Consider the following 22,647-nt stretch of genomic DNA (forward strand, 5'->3'; position numbering starts at 1 on the left):
AATGAGCTAATGACACTAGACTGGGAGGTGTGTCACAGTAGGGGCGGGCAACTGCAAAGCCACCAAGTATCAAAATAGCCTAAGACAACAAGCTATGAAAGTTTTTAAACAGAAAAAGATTTCTGAAGATTCTGAATAGACAAAGTGCTTTATATATATTAAATTATAAAAACAGTAATCTGTTAAAATAATCAAAAAATACTTATATTTTGTAGCTCAGTTGCGGTCAAACAACTTCTCCAGCCTGCACCAAAGACCAGAAACACAACTTTTTTTTTTACAAGAACACAAAAGAACCAGCCCCCACTAGCCAAGAGATAATTACACAGAGTAAATGTTTCAGTTTATACAATAGCCTAAGACAACAAGCTATGAAAGTTTTTAAACAGAAAAAGATTTCTGAAGATTCTGAATAGACAAAGTGCTTTATATATATTAAATTATAAAAACAGTAATCTGTAAGTAATCTCTAAGTAATTGTACTTGGACAATTGCCTGATTCAGGCAGACAGTCAGGAAAAGCTGCTACAGCACCTGACCTTTGTAAAGGACCTACTGACCTCCCTGGGGTATACTATAAATGAAAAGAAATCAAAACTAGCCCCCACACAAAAAATTGTACTCCTGGGAGCAAGCCTGGACACAGCATCCCAGATGGGCAGTCCTTACTCCAGAAAAACAAGCCTACCTGGCAGCCTACTTCTCTCAACTAGCCACCAGGACCCAGTTATCTGCAAGGAAAATCCTGCAAGCTCTGGGGTTCATGTTCTCTTGCATTCTGCTTATTCCATATGCCAGACTGCATATGAGGAAACTACAATGGTACCTAAAAAGCCTTTGGTATCAGCACTGTCAAGACCTGGAAACTCTTATACCAGTGATACCTTGTCTAAGGAAAGATTTTCTTTGGTGGGCAGCAACATGCTACCAAAAGAAGGGACTTCCCTTCTCACAACCCCACGGCACCCAGCCCCTCACCACAGACACATCAGACTATGCCTGGGGTACTCACCTGGACGGCAGGTGCATTCAGGGCCAATGGAGCCCAAACCAAATACATCTGCACATCAACCAAAAAGAGATGTTAGCTGTTCAGCACGCCTTGACAGCTTTTAGACCCCTGCTCTCCCCGGGGCCTCTACTGATCAAAACAGACAACACCACAGTGATGTGGTATATCAACAAGCAGGGAGGGACTCATTCTTATGTTCTCTGCAGACTCGCCATAACCCTTTGGCACACGGCCTCAACCATGCAACTACACCTGTTAGCACAATTCCTGCTAGGCTCTCTAAACTCTCTGGCAGACAACTCAAGCAGAAACCTGTTAGACCCACACGAGTGGCAGCTAGACCACAGAACCTTCACCCATGTAACCCAGAAATGGGGCACCCCGAAGGTCGACCTCTTTGCCTCGCACTACAATCATCAGCTCAGCAAATTCTGCACCAGGGAACCTCACAGCAAGGCCTGGAAAGTGGATGCTCTATCCTTCCAGTGGGTAAACCTCTCGGTCTATGCATTTCCCCTTCTACCACTCATTTCAAGGGTACTGCTCAAAGTAAGGGAGGAAAAACTGCGCAGCTTGTCACCCCTGCCACCATGGCACCTACCGCAGATCCCAGCACTCCTGACACTGAGGAATGGAGACTTCATGCATCCCCAATTGCAGACCCTTAACTTGGCAACCTGGCTTATTCCCTGACCTCTCCTCAAGCTGCCAGCCTAAGCAAACAAGTTGTAGATGTTATACATGAGGCCAGATGCCCCAGCACTAGAAAATCTTATGCTGACAAGTGGAAAAGGTTTTGCACCTGGATCCAGGCTAAGGGAGCAGGAACTGCACAGCCCTCCCTACCTCTCTTCCTGTATTACCTGGCAGATGTACTCTACAGAGGTCTATCCTTCTCTTCTGTTAAAATTCATGCCTCAGCCATCTCTGCTCATTTCAGCACAGAGCCACCTTTCTTCTCACACCCTCTCATCAAACAGTTGCTAAGACGGGCTAACAACTTGAGGCCACCCAGATCATCTCCTACCCCAGCTTGGGACCTTTATTTTGTGTTGGAAAAATTCACCCTGCCCCCGTTTGAACCTGCAGCTTCAGCAGAGTTAAAATTTCTCTCTTGGAAGACAGCCTTGCTTCTGGCCATCACTTCAGTTAGGAGAGTATCAGAGCTTCAAGCACTTATGTCTGTAGAGCCCTTCATCATTTTCCATGCTGACAGGGTCTCCCTCAGGATTAACCCGTCCTTCATGCCTAAAGTGGTGTCCAGTGTGGCTCTCAACCAATCCATTCATTTACCCACCTTTTTCCCTAACCCACAAAACAAGGAGGAAAGGATTCTGCACTCTCTAGATGTGCACAGACAGTTCAAATTCTACCTGGACAGGACTAAATCTTTTAGAAAAACTGATCAATTGCTAGTCAATTTCGCTGCAGGAGCAGAGGGCAAGGCCATATCCAAACAAACAATCTCCAAATGGATAGCACACTTCATCCATTTTTGCTACAGACAACACGGGAAACCACCCCCAAAGGGGGTCAGGACACATTCCACCAGAGCAACCTCCACCTCTGCAGCTTTTCTCAGAGGGGACACCACCAGGGACATCCTGGAGGCTGCAACATGGACATCTGTTCATACCTTCACCAAGCATTACCACCTGCCTATCTTCTCCAAATCCAGGGCAGGCTTTGCCACCGCAGTCTTGCAGGGCATCCTAGCCAGACCCCAGTCTTCTTAACTGCCTCCACCCTTTTCTCCAGCTTTGGGAATCAACCCAAATGTGATGACTGCAACAGTGAAACACGAAGAACATAGTACAGTTGTGTACACGTAACATAAATGTAGATGTTTGAGTGTATTCACTGTTGCAGTCCTGGTTTCCCTCCCTCCACCCCCCTTGTGCCCCCAACAAGGAAATTTTGGTATTTACTTTCTACTGGTGGTGGTCTTCCACCATAACCTAGCTCCCTGTTGGGGTCTCCTGACAGGGCAAGAAAAACTGATGTAATGGCATCGGCTGCCTGATTTTATACCACTGATGACCTGATGTCAGTCTTGGAGCGACAGCAACCGACACAGAAATGCTAAGCCTCTGTTATTCGGGCCAACTGAGGGCTACCCCTGGCAGAATAACCCAAATGTGATTACTGCAACAGTGAATACACTCGCACATCTGCATTTATGGTAAGTGTACACAACTGTACTTTCTGAAGTGCGTTGAGTTGGTCGATTTTAAAGATCCCTTACAGAGTACCCTGTCAGAAATATTGGATGAGCAAATGGCTGTAACTAAGGAATTTTTTTTTTCTGAGACACAGGATCAGAATTGCCTAGATGTAATAAGGCCTTATTAAATTTAATTCTGTTGTCTGCAAAAAAAATAGTATAACATGGAAATCAAAGACTAAGCCAGCTAAGTAAATTATATGACAGATAAAAGGGATCTTAAGAAAAGGGAAGAAGCAAATTACATAGAAACAAAATGAAATTGTGGTAACAGTACTTGCAGAATTATGTTCAGGAAGGAGAGGTGAAGTTTAATGGAAGGCAAAAATTGAGCAAGTTATGTAATGTTGGACTGATGAAAGTTAATAAAGAATGCACGTGATATCTAATGTATGTAAATGGGAAAAAAATCTAACATCGTTTGCTTTCTGTTAATATATGTTTGAGTATGTCTTGAATGATAATTTAATAAAGGTGTTTAAAAAACATGAGGTTATTCCAGTTGTTCCGGAGATCTCGGTACATGCCACTGTTGTGCTCTGTCCAATTTTTTTCCTTCTCATCTGATCATTTTCCTTGTAGTCTTTGTATTGTTTTTTGGCATATTCAGTTGCTGTCTGATTTTTTTTTTGTCATCTGGATTGATTTTAATTCCCACTTTATTCCAAAATGCTTCTGTTAAACTAAGCATTTAATCCTAAATGACTTCTCATGTTTAAAAACTTTCACTATGTTTGGTTATGATGAGGACAGCAGATAACCAAATCAATTCGAGGAGGCCTATGCCTCCTTCAGAGTAATGAAAATAAAATCTTGGCATACACTGATTTTTATGTCATTTGGTAAGCATGAAGCATTTATTGTTTTTCTGTCTCCTTTATTCAGTACTTTTTGGGGCCAGTCAGTCACCTCAGAAATGTAAGTTAGAACAGGTAGAGCAAATTGATTTATAGCCGGAAAGTTATTCCTAGATATCAAGGCAGTTTTCAATATATAGTCCTGTGAAGTGTACTGTACTAAGCTTTATTCTTATTTGGCGGTGTTTTATTGCTGATCCTTCATCTATTCCAAATATTTTCACACTTCCTCCTGCTCAAGTTCATTTATATTGCCTTCCTGCCCTGGACTGATTGGTGCTACAGCTTTTGTGTTTTTTTACATGTGGCGTTTGCAGATATCAATGCCAAATGTCATTCTTGTATCATCTGAAACAAATTTTAGCTATTTGTATTTGTGCCTTCAACTCGTCAGCTGATGAACTATACAGTTTGTCATCATCAAAAAGTAGATGAAAAGTCCTTAAACAAGGCTAGTTTCTAAGAGCCAAACTAATCATAGCCTAATTTGGCAAGTAAACAGCTTAGTACAAGACAAAACAGCAGTGGGCAAAAAAAAAACCTTGAGATATCCCACTTTGAATTTTTATCCCTGGGATAATAATTTGCTGTTTGTCATAGCTTAGTTTTGAAGTGGCTTGTCACTGCAATGTACTTGATCAATATATGGTGTACCATTTCATAATGTAGTGTATATCTTTTACTTCTGTAAGGATTCCATTGTCCGTAAATATGAGATGATATCAAATACCAGACTTAGATTCTTCCCTTTTTACAACTTTCTATTATGGATTTGTTTAGCAACAAATGATCGTTTGTTCCATATGACTTTTTATTATCCTTTTGTTCTGTTGCATAATTTATTTTCTAAATGGCTGTAAATGATGTATTCATCAATTCCAGTATATAATTTGTACATCGTCAAAGAGACAAATTATTGGTCAGTAGTTCACTCTTAAAGAGGAGTATTACTTTTCCTGATGTTAACCAGGATGGTGTATGTTCGGGATGTGCGTATAAGTAATTCTTACTCAGGCCTATTTTATTTAACGAGGTAACACCTTGAGACATGCATTAGCTTCTGTATCTGGGACTGGGGTTTTCTAGTTGGGCGCTTTTCTTAATTTTGTCTGAAATTCTCTGGCTGCTACTTCTTTCCATTTCATATCCTCTACATTGGAGTCCCTTACTGTTTATTTTAATTCTCTTGCACTCAACAAAATCCTCATAAATATTTCTCCAAAATGTATTTGTTTCTTCTTTTTAATGGTGTTTCCTTTCCTTGTGCTTTGTTTCCCAGTTCTGTCACCTTTTTGAGTCATTAGTGATTTCCATATTTTGTAGTTTTCCTTTATATTTATCTAAATATCTTCTAAGTTTTTTCTCCTTGTGCACGTATTTTTAGTTTATTATTGTAAACGGCGTTTGATAAAATTCTGCTATGTTCTGATACTGTGCTGTGCTTTTACCACGTCCTGCTACCCATATGAATGTCAACTCACCTTCCCCTCCCCGAGATATAATTAATGTGACTCTTGCCGACATTCAGCAACTTTACACCTCTCCACAACCTTTTTTGTTCCCAAGTCTGTCTAACCAGATTCGGATGGCTCAAACTCTAGTAAGAGAGGTAAGGGGGATGGAACGAGGCAGAGGGAGATTTCAAAACTTGGGGAATTCCATGTGCACAAGGAGCTACCTGCGGTCTTAAATTCCAACCTAGTGCCCGCACAAGTTACTGTTGAAGAGTCTTTTAATACAATGGTACGTGAAAAACTACAAAAAGTTAATTGTGCCATTTTTAACGTAACAGAAAGGGTCTTTTCAGATGTACACATACAACTTTTGAATAAAGGTTTTTCATTCATCCCTGCACAAAGAGCCCCAATCAATGAATTACTTCTTGACCTCCGATTAAATTTGCAGAAACTCATACTTAAATTTCAGTTTGACAAAGAACAAGATGAATCCATGGACCTTACCCCTGACTCGCTTATAAATGTTCCACTTAAAATGAAAAGTTTGTACAATCCAGTTCTGCATAACATGCTTTCCACATTCCTAAAAGTCTGTGAGACAGATTTCTGGAACTTGGCGAGTTCAACTAACACAGACAAGTGGTTTAATTTAAGTCCCTCTGAACAAGAAGCCCTTAGAGCTCTTACCTATGATAAATTTCTGCGTATTATGAGAGCAGATAAAGGCAGAGAGACAGTGCTTATGGAACAGAGGGATTACTTAACCAAAATGGAATCGGACTTGAACAATAGTGATTTTTTTCAAACCAGTTACTATGGATTTTGTATATGAATAATTTAACAGGATTGACTGTTTTGCTTAACACACTTGAGCAAAACCAGAGTATTTCCTTAGAAGAATACTTTTTTATGCTTGTACCTAGCCCCTCTTTAGGGAAACTGTTTGAAATCTCTAAGAATTCAAAAAAAAAAGGAAAAAACCCTTCCGCCACATCATATCAAATAAGCGGACAAAAACTAAGAAAATATCAGACTATGTAGATTTCATTCTTAACCCGATTATGCAGAAGGTAAAATTTTATTTATGAGATTCCTGAGGTTTTCTGAATTAGCTATTTTTAGCAAAACTCAACGCTACCAATTGCATATTAGTGACGTTGGACATTGTTTGTTTATTTATTTATTTTACATTTGTTTACCAGGATAGTCAGACTGGATACATGTCCATTTTCAGCGGAGGCCCGGGGAGAAAAGCTCCACATAGTCAAACATTCAAAAGGTTACACAAGTTGGAAAACGATTAGACTATATAAAAAAAGTGGTAATATACCTGCGTCTATATTATCTTATTGAAGTTGCAGTATATCGAATCTGATATGGTCGACACCATATCATCAAATTCTGAAACATCAAAAGATAAAAAAAAAAAAAATGCCTAAAAACAAAACTAAATAAAAATTTACCTTTGCAAGAAGGGGGGCAAGCCACCCTGCGCCCCCCAGACTACTTAAATATACCAACTCCGAGACTGCACTACATTGAACTAAATGGAAATCTCCCCTTATGGAGATTTCGATTTAAACGTTCAATGTTTTTTGCTTTCGCTAATCTGGTGCTGACAATATCAGCTTCGATATTGTCGGCCTTCGACAACGTGAAGTAGACCCATATACCTTATGTACATTGGTTTAGAAGTGTTCCCTAGTAGGGACTCAGAGTTCTCATGGAAAGACATACAAAGGTTACACAAGAAGTTAGAAAGCAATTAGAATATATAAAATCAAAGTGGTAATATATATTGTGTACATTGGTTTAGTAATGTTCCGTAGTAAGGACTCAGTTCTCATGGACAGACGCAATTACAAGTAAGATTGTAACTCACAGTTGGTCCCTAGTAGGGACTCTCAGTTCTCATGGACAGATGCAATTACAAGTAAGATTGGATATGTAGCATGATGATATAGTTAGATGTTATGATCATTACTGATTATGCTATGATAATTACTGATTATGCTATTGTTTTATAACTTAATCCGGGTTGGTAGATGGGCATAGCCAGTTCAATTTGAGATACTGTTTGAGGTTTTTTTTGAAGAGACTTTTGGAGGATTGTAGGGATATATAGTTGGCAAGGCATTCCAGGTTTTGCCAATAACATTGGTGAACAGGGATTCACCAGCTGAGTTATTAGCTTTGTGGGTTTGGGCCAGTAATTTGTTGGCTGACCATAGGGATCTCAGGTTGCTATATGGCTTAATAATATTTATAAGAGAGGGGGCATCTTTAGGGTGGTACAGAAATTTGTGCGCTATTAAGAGTTGATTGAATTGAATTATGCTGGGCAGTTCTAGGCATTCTAGTTGTTTCAGGTTCTGGCAGTGATGGTTTCTATAGGTGGAGCCAGTGGCGAATCTGGCAATATGGTTTTAGCTATGGGACAGCCTACTTAGTTCGGTTTTATTGAGGTTTGAGAGTACAGGTGAGGCATATAAAATAGTAGAGAGTAGGTGTGATTGGGCGATTTCAGTCCTAGCTAGTGGGGTGAAGAGTGTCTTGTTTCTATACAGTGATCCAAGCTTCTTATTGATGGTCTGTATGGTTTTGTTGACCTGTAGGTCAAATTTGAGATTGTCTATGATAACCCCTAGAGATTTAGTGTGTTGATCTGGGGAGGTAGTGGTGCCATTGTTAGACATAACAGAGAATGAAAGTGTGGCTTATCTAGTAGTGGGGGTGAAGAATAGAAGTTTAGTTTTATTGGGGTTCAGTAGTAGGCATTGGTTGGCAAGACAGTTCTCAATAGTGTTAAATATATTTTGGGTTAAGATTTGTGGTTCAGATGGGGAGGTGGCTGAAAAGATGAGAGTGGAATCCTCTACATATTGAATGCAGGTAGCTTTAGGCATAGCAGTGTGAAGATTATTGATAAAAATAGAGAAGAGTAGTGGGCCTAGTATGGAGCCTTGAGGGACACCAAGTGTGAGAGGTAGCTGACTGGAGAGTTTGCCCTGCCATAGTACCGCCTGTTGTCTACCAGTTCAGTAGGACTGGAACCACTGGATAGTGTGCATGTTGAGGGAAATGGATTTTAGAGAAAGAATGAGAAGTTCATGGTTGACCATGTCAAAGGCTTTCGATAGGTCAAGGAAGAGGGCGGATGTTAGCCTATTGTCATTTCTGTTATTGTTTATGGCATTAGTAAAGGAAATGAGGGCTAAGATGGTGCTGTGGTATGGCCTGACGCCATGCTGGAAGTTGGATAGTAAGTTATTCTGTGTAAGGTATTGCATTAGTTGCTTGTGTACACATTTCTCTGTTATTTTGGCTAGTGGGGAAAGAATGGCAAGGGTCTATAGTTGGACATGTCTATTGAGCTACCACCTTTATGGAGTGGGATGACGTGGGATATTTTCCAGAGGGAGGGGATAGCATTTTTCAGATAAAGTTCTGTTGATAAGGATAGATATGGGATATGCAATGGCATCTGCAGCTATTTGTAGGTGCTGTGCAGGGAGGAGGTCAGCAACAAGGGTGGTAGGTTTTATTTTTTTAGGAGAATTTTGATAAAACTAGTGGATATTGCTTGGAGGCTAAATTTGAGGTGATTTGTGCATAAATTAAGGCGTATGGTTTAAGTTTGTGGAGGTTAGGTGATTTGCTAGGGATTGGATGGTTTCGGTGAAAAAATTATTATAAGCACTAGCTATGGTCTTTGGGGAACTATGGGTATGGTTAGCCGGGGTTGGGGTGGTAGAATGTCCTGGATGAAGTAGTTGATTTAAGCCTGCCCAGAACTTTTGGGAGTTGTTTTGGTGTTTTTGTAGGAGATTATGGTAGAAGCTTTTTTATCCAGTAAAATAGATTTGTTTGTGTCATTCCTGAGTTGATATTTTAGATGGTCAAGTGGGGCTTTGGTTGTTCTCCAGCTGGCCCAGGCTCTGATGTTCATCATGTTTCACTGTTGCAGTCATTACACTTGGGTTATCCTGCTGGCAGGCGACCCTCAGTCGGCCCGAGTTCCAAAGTCTTGGTCCGGCGTCTGTTGCTGTCGCCTCTTCCCTGACGTCAGTGCGCCAGAGGTATAAAAGATGCGACCAATGCCATTTTCTTCAGTCTTTCTTGCCGCGCGGTGCCCGAAGCAAAAGCAGTTCGCAAGTGCCGGTCGGCCGACTCCTGAGATTTTTGAAATTGAGTTTCAGAACCGAAGTCTTCAATAAAGCTAAGTACCCTGTTGGGGAAACTTTTTCTTGCTCCAGACCGATGTCAGTAAAAGTTAATAATTGTATTTCTTGTGGGAAGCAAATACCTCATAAGGACTTTTCACTCTTACTGTATTCCTTGCCTAGGCCCTGACCACGATGTTACCAGTTGTCGGTTTTGTGCTAGATTCAATAAACGCACTATTAAACGTCAGTTTGATTTTGCTTTACATTATTTTGGCCGAAGGTTTATTTGCATAATGCCGTCGGAACAATCGACGACTGGAATTTATAAAAAACGCAAAGACAAACAAAAGGACAGGCATCCGAGGTCCAAAACTGACGACGAAGCCTCTTCTAGGCCAGTCGCTGGTTCTCAGTGAGGAGCTTTCGCAGCCCCTGACACCCGCTACCTCAGAGCCACAGGCCGTATCAGACAGCCACTTGGAGACACCAAGGCCTGTGGAAACTCAAGGTATTGGGCCTACGGAAACTATTCCCTCAGATGGGTCCGGAGCCGCTGAGTAGGCATCGGCTTCTAAGGGTGTTTTCAGACCTTCACAGCGTACAATTAAGCCCACTACAGCAGCCAAGGCAAAGAGGACTCTGATGCAGAAGAGTCTATACCTTCAGCCTCTCTGCCTGAGGATTATTCTTTTGGGGAAACCCTACATACCATGAGGGAGCATTTCCATTGGGAGAGCCAGGGTTATTCAGAATCCAAGAAAAGGCTCAGAGACTTTCTTTTATTGCCTCAGCACAGGCCCCTGGCTATTCCCCCTGTGCTTGATACTGTTGATGATGTTTTCTCTGAATCCAGTCGGTCTCCTGATTCTTTACCCCCTGCACCAGTCAAGCCAGACAGGTACTACAGGGTCCCTGACTCATAAATTTCTTTACAAAAACCCTGCTGCAGATCCAGAAATAATTTCTCAGGGACCTAAAGGGGTTAAGGCCTCCACTGCTAAAAATCCTGTCCCCTCGGATAGGGATTCCAGAGCTCTGGACAGATGGGGAAAAAGTTTACACTGCTGCTACTTTAGCTGTAAGGGCCTTAATTTGCCAGTTTCACATGCTTAAATATCAGCTATACCTCATGTCATTGTTAAAACAGAAAGTGGTTTCAAACTCAGAAAGTCCCGACAGTAAGGAAATGCAGGATTTATTGCATGCAGCTGAACAAGTGGGAAAGCATACACTACAATGTGGTTTTGATTCATTAGTGGCTTCTTGTAGAGCCGCAGTTACAGGCTCTGTTATTCGAAGGCATGCTTGGTTGAAAGAACAAAGTTTACCTGACCATGTTAAAGTAAAATTATTGGATGCTCCACTACAGCATGATACTTTGTTTGGTGTTAAGGCAGAAGAGGTGTTAAAGAAAATGGAGGATAAAGCAAAATCAATGCAGACAGTAAAGGATTTCTTACAGGTTCAACCACCTAGGTTTAGCAGAAACTGGCCTTCAAAAAATTGGTCCTTTCCAGTGTCACAGGCCACAAAGAGGCAGATACAGACGCCCAAGAGGCAGATCTCAGCCGCAAGGCTCCTACAGACCTAAACAATGGGGTGCTTCAGCCCCCAAAGGAGGAGAAGACAAATCGCAACCTTATAGGAAACAATTCCAATGACTTCCCTCTACAGATGCCAAGCACTTTCTTTTTGACAGCACCCCTGGGGGGAAAGCTAGCACTTTTCTCAAAAAATTGGCACATAATCACCCAGGACAAATGGGTACTGAATATTGTTTCTCAGGGTTACAGGTTCCACTTTCACACGCTTCCAAAATCAAAAGGCATGACAGACCTGCCACAAAACCAATGGGCAGAGGCGCAAAAACAAATTGCTGCTCTCATGGACATGGAAGCTATTCAAAGAGTACCACAGCAAGAACAGGGGCAAGGATTTTACTCGAGACTTTTCTTAGTACCCAGAAAGGACAAAGCCTGGAGACCAATACTGGACTTGTCAATCCTAAACACTTTCCTGGATGTTCCAAAATTCAAAATGTTAACACTGCAGCAACTTCTACCCATGCTGGGCAAGAAGGCTTGGCTAGTTACTTTGGACCTCAAGGAGGCATACCTGCATGTCCCAATCAGACAGTCTTGCAGAAGATACCTCAGATTCATAGCAGGCTCAATGCATTACCAATTCTCTGCACTGCCCTTTGGCTTATCTACTGCGCCCAGGGTCTTCACAAAATGCCTGGCACCAGTAATTGCATTTTGCAGACAAAAAGGAATTCAAATATATCCCTACTTGGACGACTGCCTTATTCAAGCAGAGAGCAAGGACATTCTACTAAAGCATCTGGCATTTGTAAAAAGATTACTAATTTGCCTAGGGTGCACAGTAAACGAAAAGAAATCAAAACTAGTGCCCTCTCAAGAGATAATATTCCTAGGTGCAAACTTAAATACAACTGCCCAGATGGCCTATCTCACACCAGACAAACAAAGGCAACTGACTCATTACTTTCAAATGATGGCAACAAAAACCCAGCTCCCTGCAAGAAAAAATCTGCAGGCCCTGGGCTTCATGGCGTCCTGCATTCTACTAATTCCATGTGCAAGACTGCATATGAGGAAACTACAGTGGTATCTAAAAAGTGTTTAGACTCAACATTGTCACAGCCTGGAGACAATCATAACTTTAATTCCCTGCCTACAACAGGAGTTTCGATGGTGGTCCCAGGCCTGTCACCACAACAAGGGACAGCCTTTCACTTTACCCACAGCCAGGCAGACAATAACAACGGATGCATCGGATTATGCCTGGGGGGCACATATGGCAGGAAAATGTATTCAGGGCACGTGGTCCGAGGAGCAAATGCATCTTCACATCAATCAGAAAGAGATGCTAGCTGTACAGAATGCCCTGACAGCTTTCAAGGACCTACTACATCCAGGACAACTACTAATAAAGACGGACAACACCACAGTTATGTGGTACATAAGCAAGGGGGCACACACTCCTACCCCCTATGCAGGCAATCCATGACTTTGTGGAACACAGCACTGACCTATCAAGTACATCTGCAGGCACAATTCCTGCCAGGAACAAAAAATACACTGGCAGACAAACTAAGCAGAAATCTCATGGATCCTTATGAATGGAAACTAAATCCACAGGTGTTCAGCATGATAACAAGGAAATGGGGACGCCCAGACATAGATCTTTTTGCCTTCCCTCACAATTGCCAACTACAGAAATTCTGCACAAGAACTTATCACTCTCAAGCATGGAAAGTGGATGCTCTATCATTCAGCTGGAAAGCCCTGACAGTCTATGCCTTCCCTCCAAGGTGCTCCTAAAAGTAAGACAAGAAAGACCAAAAATTATACTGATTGCCCCAGACTGGCCACGTCAGCACTGGTACCCAATCCTAAAGACCTTGTCTCAAGGCCCAGCTTGGCCATTACCTCAAATGCCTCATCTTCTGACTCAACAAAACAATCAAATTCTGCACAGTCAACTCAAAACCTTAAATCTGGCAGCATGGCAGATAATGTAGCCACTCGGACTGCACCTCTCTCTAAAGCTGTTATGGATGTCATTTTAGAATCCAGGAGGCCCAGCACTAGGAAATCTTATGCAGAACAATGCAAGAGATTCTGTGCTTGGAACCAGGCACAAGGACTCGAACCGCTTGTCCCAAATATACCTCAGAGTTTACAATACCTAACTGAGATGCTGGACAAAGGCCTTTCCTTCTCATCAATTAAAATCCATGCCTCTGCCATTTCAGCTCACTACAATACGGAACCTCCTATTTTTTCACATCCCCTACTAAAACTATACCTCAGAGGGGCAAAAAACATAAGACCCCCAAGGAGAGCACCAGTACCAACTTGGGATCTCAATTTTGTTTTAGAAAAACTCACACTGCCTCCTTTCGAACCAGCCAGCACAGCTGATATAAAATTCTTACATGGAAAACTGCTCTGCTCCTACCAGTAACTTATGCAAGAAGAGTCTGAGTTACAGACATTAATGGCTGTGGAACCTTTCATCATTTTTCACCAGGACAGGGTTTCTCTTAGGACAAACCCAACTTTCATGCCAAAAGTGGTTTCCAATGTGGCCCTGAACCAAACCATTCATTTACCAACTTTCTATCCAAATCCCCAGAATAAAGGGGAGAGACTTCTGCATAATTTGGGTATACACAGACAGCTACGATTCTACTTGGACAAAACAAAAGCTTTCAGAAAAAACTGAGCAGCTGTTTGTAGCCTATGCTGCAGGATCACAAGGAAAGCCTATCACAAAGCAGACAATTTCAAAATGGATAGGACACTGCATCCGCTTCTGTTATGCACAACATGGCAAATCAGTGCCTAAGGACATTAGGCCACATTCTACCAGAGCAGCAGCCACCTCAGCAGCCTTTCTCAGAGGGGTACCAACCAAGGACATTTTAGAAGCTGCAACCTGGAGCTCAGTGCACACTTTCACCAAGCACTATCACTTACCTCTCTACTCTAAATCCAGAGCAGGCTCTGCCACTGCAATTCTGCAGGGCCTAGTAGCCTCTCCAAATCCAATTTAGACCCAGCCGCCCACCCTCAGCTTTGGGATTCAACCCAAGTGTAATGACTGCAACAGTGAAACACGATGAACATAGTACAGTTGTGTACCTACCATAAATGTAGATATTCGAGTGTATTCACTGTTGCAGTCCAGGTTACCCACCCACCACCCCCTCTTCATTGCTGGGACTTTTCTGTACTTCTCATCTCTATACAACCTATGTGGTGTATTTGCTTGTAGATGAAGGAAATGTTTATATTACTACATGCATACTATTTGACACAATTTTTATTTTTCCAGCCTTCCTATCTGGGGGCACCTGACATCTGGGGCAAGAAAAACTGAAGAAAATGGCATCGGTTAAATCTTTTATATCCCTGGTACACTGACGTCAGGGAAGAGGTGACAGCAACTGACGCCGGACCAAGACTTTGGAACTCGGGCCGACTGCGGGTCGCCTGCCAGCCGGATAACCCAAGTGTAATGACTGCAACAGTGAATACACTTGAACATCTACATTTATGGTAGGTACACAACTGTACTTTTCTAGCTTTGATTTTAGATTTGGTCTCTTTTGTGAGCCATGGTGCTGTGTTTGATCTAGATTTTATTGTACGTGCTGGAGCATGGGAATCAAGGATACTTAGGAATTTAGTGTTAAAGTGAGCTACAGCCTCTTCTAATGGTAGATTTTTTAGTTTTGACCAGTCAACTGTTTGTAGTTCTTTTAGGAATATTGCAGTGTCAAGGTTTTTTCCGTTTCTCACTGTTTTATATTTGGTCTGGTGAGGGTTTCCTACCTTAAGTTTTATAATATAGGTTAGAAAATGGTCGCTAAGGTTGTTAGGGAGAGTGCCAGCAGTATACAGTTGGGGTTGGTTGTTAACTAGGATCCAGTCCAGGGTACTTTCCCCTGTTGGTCGGTTTGTTTATCCTAGTGGGAGAGGTTATGGTCTGTTTAAACCCAGATAGGTTTATAGGAGTGAGGGGGGGTTCAGAGGGGCAGGGGTGCCAGTCAGTGTTAAAGTCACCAAGAACTATGGTTTCTTGGGGATAAGTAGTGGATAACCAGTACAGGATATCCTCTAGGGTATTTAAGTTGTTGCCTGGCGGAATGTATCCACAGATGATGTTTAAACATTTGTACTGGTTAATCTGTAATTTGATTATGAGGAGTTCAGCATTGTTGAATTGGGGTGGTTGAATGGTGTCTCTAGTAACAGTTGAGTGTTTTTGTAAAGGACTGCTATCCCACCTCCTTTCCTAGTAGCATGGTCTAACCGGTGTATATTATATCCTGGGGGGTAGTATCTCATTGTCAGTAGTACTAGGTTTTAGCCAGGTTTCCATGAGACACAATGTCTGGGGAATGGGTTGCTAGGAGGGTGTGTAGGTTGGGAATCTTATTGTTAATACTTCTGATATTTAGGTGAAATGCTAGGAGTGAACTAGTGGGAGTAAAAAGGGGTAGCTTGACTGTGGGGGTTGTGGTAGGGGAATGGAGGTTATTGGGTGTGGGTGGGCCAGGGTTGGGATGAATATTCCTCTGTGTGTTATAAGGTTATAGTGACAAGCTATTCTAAGCTTTAGGAGTTTATTAGTTTTATATAGTCTTTGTCTTTAGGATTGTGTTTTGTGGTTTTACAGGGGTGATATATTATTGAGGGTCGTATATTCTGTTTGCTGGGGATGGAACAGTGTTTGGTGTTGTGTGTGTAGTCGTGGGTGTCTGACCTTGTGGGTAGTGAATACCATGGTCAAGTATTTGTTCGTAAGGCAGTAAGGTGGTAAAATAGAAACAGTATAGGCATTAGGGTAATTAGTATTTTTTTACTTGTTTGCATTTTGTTAGGGGGTGGGCCAAATTTGATGGTTGATTGTGCTAACAGGGTGTGGAAGACTGGAAGAGGAGAAAAATGTGTGTGGTGGGAGGGCTGTTCAATGATTGGATCTTAGTATGAGGGAAGTGGCTGAGCATAGTTTAAATGTAGTAGTAGTGGGGGCGGGTGGAAATTGGGGGCAGGAAGGGGAGCAGAGTGAGCCCGAGCGCAGCAAGGCTAACACTTCAAGTATTTCCCTGGGCTTATGGTATGTTAAGGTAATGTTTTGGCTGTATTTAGACTAGTTTCTTTTTGCCCAAAATGTTTAGGCTATTTTTAATCTCTATGTTATACACTTGCAGGATACATTAATAGCTGCAGGGTATAATTTTCTGGGCTATGTAAAGGAGTGCAGGGTGAAATTTCTGTTGTAGCAGTTTAACCTGTTTGAGGAAAAATGGGGGTGGGGGAAGAGAGAAGGCAGTAGGAGTGGTTAGAGGGGGTCCGTGATTAACTCAAGAGACCACACCAGAGGTGAGTTTAATGTAAGGGCCTAAAAACCTGGACTTAGCACTTAATGTTATTTATGTTGAAAGACAGACAGTATATACTTTTGAGGATTTTTACAAGGGTTACTTGTTCAGTATCAGACAAGTAAATCTTTGATACAGGAAATCTATGTTTGTGTAGAAAGCCAGAAAGGTACAAGGTATACCTGTAAAAATTAGGGTCAGAGAGACTAACGTAAGAGTCAGTGTACTTTAGTTACATGGGAAGGAGGTAAACACTCAAGTAGAAAAGAGCCCTATGGCTCACCAAAATAGTGACTCGCTTAGTTACACAGCACTGTAAGAGTAAGCTTAACAAATGTTTTTATATGTGTAACCTACTCTGTTTAATTGCTGGGAGAAGAACAGTTTTTGTTGAGAGAGTGGTAGGCAAATTGCAATCCTGTAGACACCGTTATGCAGCAGCTGCAATATGCTAGTAGAGGTAAACTGAAAGTCACATCAGGTCAGCCAAGGAGGGAAGAGAAAGGGAAATCCTAAGCACCTAGATTTGTTGCATTATATACCAACATATTTCATTAACAGGGACTAGAAAGTATACAACTATACTTCGAAAAATATCCATAGTTTCCTATGAATAAAATCGACGTTATTACTGATCTTATCTTGGCAGTACTTTACAGTAACAACTTTCATTTCAACAGAAATGTATACCAGCAAATAAAAGGAGTAGCGATGGAGTCTAAAATGGCCCCAGCTTACACAAACCTGCTGTTAAGCACATGGGAATCGAAAATACTTATTCCGTTATCTGGTTTCAACATATTTGTATATATCGTCATCGTATCGATGATATATTTTTTGCTTGGACTGCTTCCAAAAATTAACTTGATGTTTTCATCCACTCTCTAACAAAAACAGCATTGGGTTCCTAAAATTCAAAATCTCTGGATGCGGCCACACACTTTAATTCCTGGACACTTCCATAACACTAGACATGTGTAACAACTGCTTAGTGTTTAACATCCACAGAAAAGATACCTACAGGAATAGACTTTATGAAGCCAGAACCCATACTTCATGAAAGTTAATGTTGTACGGGGCCAGTTCATTAGACTCTCGTGTATTGTGAATGAAGACACCACTTTCGCACTTGAATCATCTTTCTTGAAACATCTCTTTTTTTTCCCCAAGACATTATCTTAAGAATATAGTGGACCGAATAGCTGAAGAGGTTACAGCTGCAAGATATTCCAAATTTAAACCTATTTTAAAATTTGTGTTCTCTCCTAATAACAAGTGCAATAATTCGGAGTGATCCAACCGCTGTTTACGTTTCCTGCTTCCCATAAGCAGGGATATGCAGGTGATCAGAGACATTATGACAAAGAATTGGAAAATTATCACTACCAATAGTGATCTTCACTGCGCACTTGGCAGCACACCTGTTTTCTCATATAAAAGAACGAGAACATAATGGTGCTCATTTGAAAACAGAGACCAACAATTTCTTATTACCGACTGTAGCTTCCCTATTAATCTTGTTGGTATGTTTTCAACCCAAGACTGGACCAGACAGTCAAGAGGAGAAGGGAACTACTTGCATCACACCACCAGTCTTACACAGACCTATGAAACCAGCACCAGCAAAAAATACACACAAATATAGGAAAACATACTAGGAGGCTCTAAATAAAAATCTGCAAAAGCAACAGAGACATCCAAAGCAGACATCCAAGCAACCTCCACCCCCCAACACCAAACCATGAAACACATACTTCACAAAACCAGTGTGCCACTCAATCACAGCCCTTAAGGAAAAATAACATACCCAACACACTAGTAATAGGTGACTCTGTAGTCAGGCACACTGATGTCCCACTCGGTGAACAAGGAGAAGGTCACTGTTAGCTGTCTGTTGGTTGCCAGGATCCGCCACATAACACAAGCACTCAGGTCACTCCATAACAAGTATAAACAACTCTGTCATTGTCCATGTTGGTGTGAATGACCTGAGCTGTACCTCCCTGGACTACATAAAAAGAGACATGGAAGAGCTCTCTGATCACGTAGCCCAGGTCAGTACGACCCTGACCCTGAGTAGCATCCTACCCTCACCAAGAATGATACCACGGTATAAAGAAAAGATGATCAGTTTCAACAATTGGCTAAGCTTCTGGTGTCATTCAAAGGGGATCCAGTGCCTGCCAGCCTGGGATGACATGCTCGACAAGCCACGCTGCTTCACTAGAGACGGCTTGCACTTGTCACCCTTAGGCTGTCAAATACTGGCCAAGGCTCTTGCCATCCTCATAGTGCCTTTTTTAGGCAAGGCTCAAAAGACAAACCCACCACCGTAAATAGCACAAGTAACAAAATAAACTGAGGGTAATGCTACTCAGTGCCAGAAGTCTAAACCTCATAATGCACACAGTTGGGGCACTCCTCAGTATGGAGAACATTGATATATGCGCAGTAACAGAAACCTGGTTTAAGGCTCCAGAGAGCATCCCAGCACTATCAAGCTACAACTCGTACCATACATTTCGGCCACAAAACCCAGACCGAAAAACAAAAGGCGGGGGTGTATCCATATTCATCAAGGATACCCATACCTCCAGGTTAGTGGCACAGCACGATGCTTTAGAGATCATCCACGTGCAACTAACAACGGGCAAAACTACAATTCAAATTTCAGCTTGCTACAGATCACCTACCATGTCCCAGGACCCCCATTCCGCATTTCTGGAAACACTGGGAAACATAAAGGTCCTACCAAACACCCTGATATTGGGTGATTTCAGTTGCCCAAACATTAACTGGGAGAACTACTCAAGTACCAACTCCCTTGCCCACCATTTCTTAGAATTTATAAATGCAAATGCCCTGGATCAACTGGTCAACACCCCCACCAGAGGTGACAACATATTGCACCTGGTCATCACCAACATGGGTGACCGGTGTTCCACAACAGAGGTCAACCCCTCACAGGTTAGATCTGACCATAAACTAATCACTCTGGATATCCATATCCCACCCCCACCCTCAGTCAAAGAAACCACCATGAAAAACTTTTCAAAAGCAAACTTCACTTTACTTAAGACTGAGGTGGAAAGTTTCAAAGCCCCCATGCTAAAGGATAATGCTGCCTAAGCTGCAAAATCCTTTACTAATGCACTTTACGGGCACCTACAAGAATGCATGGATCGTGCTATCCCAAGCAAAACCAAGACTCACTCCTCCAAGAAGAGGAAACCAGTCTGGTGGACCCCTGCCATAAACAAGCTATGCAATAGGAGGAGGAAACTAATACAGAAAAGAGTAAAATCCCAAGAAGGGAAGACATCCCTGATCAGTATCAGTAAGAAACTACGATCCCTCATAAAATCATCCAGGGCTAACTTCAAAAGAAAAATTACCAATGACTACAAAGATAACCACAAAGCATTCTTTAGCTATGTCAAGAATCTAAGAGGCAATTCTCAGATCTGCACAGAGTTAGTGCAGAGTGGCACAGAATACACTGAACCGACAGATATTGCCAACATCCTGGCAGACAGGCTCAGTCCAAATTTCACCCCACTCTCACCCCCAGAAGGGCCCATAACCATAGCAGAAGAATGTAGTGCCCCTGAAATCGCAGACATTTAGGTTAAAACAGCCCTCTCCAAAGCCAAAAGCACAGCATCAATTGGACCTGACTGTGTCCAAGGCTGGGTCCTACATGAGCTCAAAGATGAACTAACCCTATTGTCCTATAAGCCTGACTAGCTTGGTCTGCAAGGCTATGGAGCGCATCATCATGGATCTCATTAACAGAGACATTGAGAACCTCTAAACACTAAACCCTACCCAGTTCGGCTTTAAGGGCAGATCATGCCTCCAAAACCTGGTGGACTTCGAGACAGTTACTAAGGCTATAGACCAGGGAAAGGTGGTCCATACTGCCTACCTAGACCTCGCAAAGGCCTTCAACACCATTTCCCATTCTGGTGTTATAGACAAGCTCACCACCCTGAACATAATACCCTACGTCACGAGATGGGTTGCCAACTGGCTCATGGACAGAATCTACATGGTAAGAGTTGCGGGAGCTAGGTCTGACTCTAAACCGGTTACAAGTGGCGTTCCCAGGGCTCAGTCCTAGAACCCCTCCTGTTCAGCATGTACTTCTCAGCAGTACAGGCAAACACAGAAGGACTGTGGCTGACCAAGTTTGCAGACGACTGCAAACTAGGGCTATAATTGACTCTCCGGCTGACACAGACATCCCCCAAAAGGGTCTCACTGAGACAGAGTGCATAGTCATCCCCTTTGGAAAAAACAAAGTACCCACAAACTGCCACATAGGTGGTAGCCCCCTAAATACAGAAGACATAATAAGGGATCTGGGGACCCAAGTAGATAGTAGTCTCTCCTTTGATAATCACATTGCCAAAGTGGTTAGCAAACCCTTCTATGTGGCCATCTAATCACAAAAGGGTTTGCATCCAGATCAAAAGAGGTCATTGTGCCCCTCTACACATCACTCATCAGATCCATCATAGAGTACAATGCCCCATTTGGGATGTACCTTACAAGGCACCTGCAACAGTTGGAAAGACCACAGAAGTATCTCACCAAGAGGATTACTGGCCTAAATCAGATGCCCTACTCCACTCAACTGAAGAAACTCCAGCTGTACGCGGTTGCATACCGCCTACTCATAGGTGATCTCTGCCTGACATACAAGGCCATGTCCAACCCAGAATTGATGGCCATGTTCCACCTAAAGAAAACTATATCCCCTCGAGCCACACACACTAGGGGTCTAAACCTCACCACAACAATAAATAGGACACGCTGGAGGGATAGATTCCTGTCCGAGAGACTTCCCATGCTCTGGAACAAGATTCCAATCTACATTAGGCAGAGCTCCTCGCGAACAATCTTCAAGAGAAACCTTGATGAGTGGATGGGAAACAAAGTTTACCCCTGGGATCACTTCAATGGCTCTGCTGAACAGAGGCACAGGGAACTAATCTAAGGGGGCGGCTAAAGCCAATACATTCCGGCTAGGCTTATAAATGCCTTCGGACAAATAGCCTAGTACCTACCTTTGAAGCTATGTGGGGGGGGAAGTGTATGCTGTCAATATATTTTAACAGGGCCTTCGTACTTTTTTAAACATTGCAACTACTTGATCACGTTTTCTAAGTATTTTAATTGCCATAGCTGCAATGTTGTATAGCAGGCATTTGTGATACCTGCGCATCATTTTATATAGGTAGAACCAGCCATAGACTCTCTGACAGAGTTAAAGAACATTGTGCAGCAATCCGTTCGATAAATATTACTAATGCTTTAGGAAAACATAGTGGACAGTGCATTAATTTCATGAAGTTTAAACTTTTTGTTATAGAACGGGTGGACATGTTCGTGGGAGACCACACTACTTTACTAGAAGTAAAAGAGCTTAGGTGGCAGCTCCTCTGGGCGAAGACTGCACCAGGTATCAATGACAATTTAAACCTAAAATGTGCATTGCGATGGTATTGGCTGGGTATATTCACTACTACAGTGTTATCTGTTCACCATGGTTACTGTTCCTTTCTGTGTTTCATTGGCTCTTGCTAAAGTGTGTTATTAGTTCCTCTTAGTTCTTTTCTGTAATAGGTGGATCACAATTTTTTATTACCTTGATCATAATATGTGAGTGAACTGCTTGACTACACTTTATCTGATGAAGTTCTGACACACACTAAATAACGAAAGTGCTCAAAACTACCTGTTCTCGCCTCGTATCTTCTATGCTATTTTGTTTATGCAGTTGTTTTATATATATATATATATATATATATTTGATGTATTCCCTTTTCTGTATTCTTCTAACAGTGATACTTCTAGTCTTAATTGCTTTATAGTTTTCTCTATTCTGTGTTTCTGTGGTAGTTTTCTGCTTGTTCCCATCATTTCCTTTTTTACTGTACATTTTGTGGTAACTCTTAGTACAGTAATGTATCCTATCTGTTTCCGTTAAATTACATGCATTTATCT

At 42.1% G+C, this 22,647-nt stretch overlaps 1 protein-coding gene across 1 annotated transcript in view; it reads left to right on the forward strand.

Moving 5' to 3' along the window:
- The window catches only part of YIPF4 (Yip1 domain family member 4), a 686,237-nt gene that overhangs the window by 547,029 nt on the left and 116,561 nt on the right, over positions 1–22,647 (forward strand).

This window comes from Protopterus annectens, chromosome 1.part2 (genome assembly GCF_019279795.1).
Source record: "Protopterus annectens isolate FY-2018-M chromosome 1.part2, PAN1.0, whole genome shotgun sequence".
Taxonomy (NCBI): Eukaryota; Metazoa; Chordata; order Ceratodontiformes; family Protopteridae; genus Protopterus; species Protopterus annectens.